This window comes from Phascolarctos cinereus, unplaced genomic scaffold (genome assembly GCF_003287225.1).
Source record: "Phascolarctos cinereus isolate Bilbo 61053 unplaced genomic scaffold, phaCin_HiC Scaffold_209;HRSCAF=791, whole genome shotgun sequence".
NCBI lineage: Eukaryota > Metazoa > Chordata > Mammalia > Diprotodontia > Phascolarctidae > Phascolarctos > Phascolarctos cinereus.
The window spans coordinates 1,174-6,066 of NW_027555524.1; the positions used below are offsets into that span (position 1 = coordinate 1,174).

The following is a 4,893-nucleotide window of genomic DNA, read 5'->3' on the forward strand; positions in this document are numbered from 1 at the left end:
TTGTTGTTTTTAATATTTTTCTTGAGCTGTGGGTTTCAGAATTTGACTATAATATTCCAATGAGTTTTCTCACAGGGTATACTTTAAGTGGTGATTGATAGATTTTTTTTCTATTTCTACTTTCCCCCTTGTTCTAATGCTTCAGGACAATTTTCTTTAATTATTTCTTGTGTTAGTGTATCAAGATTCTTTTTTTGATCATAGCTTTCAGTTAATCCACTTATTTTCATGTTTTCTCTTCTTGATCTGTTCTCTAGATCTGTTGTTTTCTTGTAGATGTTTCATTTTCTCTTCTATTTTTTCATTATCATATTTTGTTTAATTATTTCTTGATCTGTTATAATTTCGCTGGCTTGCCTTGCCCAATTCTAATTTTCAAGGTGTCATTTTGTTCCTTAAGATTATGGATCTCCTTTTCTAACTGGTTGACTTTCACAGTCTTCTTGTTTTTCTTGGCTTATTCTCATTTTTTTTTTTTTAGTTTTTCCTCCATCTCTCTCATTTGATTTTTTTTTTGGGGGGGTGCTAGGTAAAGCTTTCTGACCAGTAGCCCAGAGTCCACCACTGTTCCTTCTCTTTAGTCTGTCTAGAACAGGGACTATATATTAGGGAAAACAAAATTATGGTGGCAGACAAGAAATGAGTCCAGGAGGTTATACTGGGCTGGGTTAAGCAAGGGGAAGGCCCAGCTTCAAGACTGAAAGACAGACACCAAGACAACCACCTGGACAGGTCATGTGACACCCTCCCCATTTCCCTCCCTCCCCACTCCATTGACCCTGCCCTGCCTCCTGGTATCCCCATAGACTATTCTCAGCAACCCCCTCTGGGAGTTGCAGTCTTTGCTTTCTGTCCCCAACAAACTGCACCAGTGGAAATGTCCCTCAGGTTTTCACCAAAGAACCATGCTCCAGGCTTTCCTGTGTCAGTACCTTGGGATTGGCTCTAGGCATGGGATGAAAATGGTCCTTGGTACCAGGATGCCAAGAAGGTTGCAAACAGCCCACTCCCACCCTGGGGTCTGCATGTCCTTGGTTCTTGCCTCAGGCAGGATGCTGTTGGGGCTGGAGGGAGATGTGGTGCCACTCCATCCCAGGGATGGGGTGGGGGGCATCTAGGCCCTTGAGCTCCCCTGAGAATCTGTCTCTGTTTTAGATGAAGTGCTATCAGAGTCTATTTCAGCACTGTCCTGCTGAGGTTTCTCCTGCACCTTCAGACGAATTGCCCCGAGGCGAATCAAGAGAAACTCATAGTCAAAGGTACCTCGATTCTCCCCAAAAGGTTCTGCATTTCACGGTCTTGGAGGTATAGTCGGTCTTTGCACGCCACCTCATAGATGTCATAATACTGCAGAAAGGACTTCTCCATCACACCCCTCAGGGGCTCAGGGCAGGGACATTTTCCCTCCAGCATGTCACAGACTGCCACTCTGATGGTCTCATGTCGGATATACTCATTGTACTTTTCGCTGTCTCCTGGGTGTTTCTCCTCCTCAAAGCCAGGCTCATTGTAGTAGGGGTTTTCATTCATTAGTGACTGGATGGAGATTAGCACGGAGGAGATGCTCTGGGCTGGGCTCCAGGCAGGGCCAGTCCAAGTCCCCAGAATACTCAGGCAGACTTTCCCACTGCTGTAGAAGTTGGGGTTAAAACTCACCCTGTTATTGCCCGTGGTCATCAGTTTGACCCTCGGTGGGCGGATAGGATAATCTGGAGGACAGCGAAACAGGAACAAGAAGAAGCCCCCTTCATAAGGAGTGTCAAACGGGCCCATGATCAATGCATGGATCTTAGTCATGTCCAGGGGATCCGGCACAACAAACACGCCGGGGGGCGGCTCCTTGTAGAGGGCCGTGATGTCCCGCTTGATCCGCAGCAGGCACTGCGGCCCAGGGCGCTCGCTGTCCCAGTCCGAGCTCCGCGTCGGGTCCCAGGAGAATGGGGGACTGCGCGGCACGGCCAGGCAGGCAGAGGCCGAGGTCGGGAGCCCGGGCAGCTGGGCAAGGTGTCCCCGCGGCCCACCCGAGTCGCCCGCCTCCGCCTCCGCCTCCGCCTCCGCCTCGGCCTCCGCCTCCGCCTCCGGGTCCACCTCCGCCTCCGCCCCCGCCTCCGCCGCCTCCGCCTCCGCCACCTCCGCCCCTGCCACCTCCGCCTCCGCCTCCGCCGCCCCCGCCCACACGTCTGGTACGACAGGTGGCCCGAAGCCGCCGCTGCTGCTGCCGCCGGCGCCGGAGACCTCAGCCCCCTCCCGAGGTCCCTCACCCTTGGCCCCGGCAGTCGCCACCTCCGCAGTCGGACTCTCCGCCATCGCCGCTGCCCCGCTCAGCTTCCGCTTCTGCGACTCTATGCAGACGAGTCCAGGAGTCTGCTGGCCAGACCGGCCTCTCCTTGGATTTTCAAAGTCTTTTTTAAGTTCTTCTATGAATTCGTTTTGGGCAGGTGACCATTTGACATTACTCTTTGGGGCAGGAGGGGATTTTTTGTTTCAATATGCTCCTCTAAAGATGAAACCCGTTCTTCTCTATTCCCACAATAGCTCCGTGGTTGGATTCTTTCTCCTCTGCCTGTGAATTTTTGTAGCAATAGCTTCCTTTGGGTAATCACCTCTAGCCCTGGGGTAGGGGGATGGTGCCTCTGGCCCCAGCTCTTTAGTTCTCCCCCCCTGGCCTGGAACCAAAGCCAAACCTGCAGCCTCCTGTCAGTCCACAGCCAGGGGCCTTCTGTGCCACTGCTTCTGCGCTCACCAGGTGGGCGTGGCCGGTTCCTTCTCGCCCCCTCAGCTCTCTGCGTCACAGCTGGATCTGGCCTTCTTTGTCAGCAGAGGTTCCTTTGATCTCCTGGCTCAGAAGCTCTACTGCGCTCACATTTGAGGTAAAGGTTCTTGGAGCTGGGGCCGAGGCAGCCTCCCAAATCAGCTAACCCCAGGGTTTGTGGCTTGTTGTTTAAGCAGCTTGCAGCTTGTGTTAACACAGCCCCTAGCCTTGAGGGGTTTAGTCTTCACAGGGGCCAATTCCATCCGGGAAATGTTCTTCTCATCTTCTGGAATTGTCCCAGAAGATTCCTGGTGTGCCTCCATTCTGATTTATTTTTACTGGCACTTTGTTTGCCCTAAGGTACTAGTTTGTCTCTTTTGAGGGGAAAATCTTGAGAGCTTGGAATTTTCTGACCTACTCCACCATCTTCCCAGAATCTTCTCTGCTAATTCTAACTTTTAAGGAGGCTTTTTTTCCTGTTAGCTTTTGTACTTTCTTTTCCATTTGGCCAATTTTCCTTTTTTCTTAATTTATTTTGATTTATCAACAATCACTTCCATAAGCTTTTGAGTTTTAAATTTTTCTCCCCCTCCCTTCCCAAGACACTGCACAATCTGATAGAGGCTACACATATACATTCCTATTGAACATATTTTCACATTAGTGATGTTGTAAGGAACAATTAGAACCAATAGGAAGAACAACCAGGCAGAAGAAACAAAACAGAAGAAAAAAAGAGCAAAGTATGCTTCAATCTGCATTCAAACTCCACAGTTCTTTCTTTAGACGTGGATAGCATTTTCCATCACGAGACCTTTGGAGATGTCTTAATTTCTTGCATCACTGAGAAGGGCTAAGCCTATCAAAGTCAGTCATTGCACAGTGTGGCTGTTACTGTGTACAAAGTTCTCCTGGTTCTGCTCACTTCACTCGGCATCAGTCCAAACAAGTCTTTCCAGGTTTTTCTGAAGTGCACCTACTCTTCATGTCTTGTAGCACAGTAGTATTCCATTACATTCATGTATCACAACTTATTCAGCCATTCCCCAGTGGATAGGCAGCACCTCAATTTCCAATTCTTTGGCACCACAAAAAGGGCTGCTATAAATATTTTTGTACATGTGGGTCCTTTTCCCATTTGCATGATCTCCTTGGGATACAGCCCTAGAAGTGCTATTGCTGGTTCAAAAGCTATGAACATTTTTTATACTCTTTTGGGCATAGTTCCACATTGCTCTCCAAGATGGTTGGATCATTTCACAACTCCACCAACAATGCATTAGTGTTCCAATTTTCCCACATGTTCTCCAACATTTATCATTTTCCTGTCTTGTCATGTTGGCCAATCTGATAGGTGTAAGGTGGTACCTCAGAGTTGTTTTGATTTTCATTTCCTTAATCAATAGTGATTTAGAGCATTTTTTATATGACTATAGATGGCTTTAATTTCTTCATCTGAGAACTGCCTGTTCATATTCTTTGACCATTTATCAATTGGGGGATGATTTGTATTCTTATAAATTTGACTTAATTCTCTATATATTTTAGAAATGAGGCCCTTATCAGAGACACTGGTTGTAAAACTTCTTTCTGACTTTTCTACTTCCTTTCTATTCTTGGTTGTTATGTGTGTGTTTGTGCAAAAACTTTTCAGTTTAATGTAATCAAAATTATCCATTTTGCATTTCATAATGTTCTCTATCTACTGTTTAGTCATGAATTCTTCTGTTCTCCATAAATCAACAGGTAAATTATTCCTTACTCTCCCAGTTTGCTTATATCATCAGCCTTTATATCTAAATCATGAACCCATTTTGACTTTATTTTTTGTATATGGTATGAGATTTTGGTCTATGCCTAGATTTTTCCATCCTTTTTTCCAGTTTCCCCAGCAATTTTTGTCTAATAGTAAGTTCTTATCCCAGAAGCTGCGGTTTGGGGGTTTGTCAAATAGTAGATTACAATAGTCATTGACTACTGTGTCTTGCATACCTAACTTATTCTACTGATCCACCACTCTATTTCTTAGCCAGTAACAAGTAGTTTTGATGATTGCTGCTTTAAAATACAATTGAAGATCTGGTATGGCTAGGCTACCTTCCCTAGCATTTCTTGTCATTAAGTCCCTTGATATTCTGGAC

General features: G+C 46.4%; 1 pseudogene; it reads right to left on the bottom strand.

Moving 5' to 3' along the window:
- Positions 1–342: 342 nt before the first annotated feature.
- LOC110204285 (ubiquitin-conjugating enzyme E2 Z pseudogene) lies at positions 343–2,307 on the bottom strand (annotated as a pseudogene).
- Positions 2,308–4,893: the final 2,586 nt, after the last annotated feature.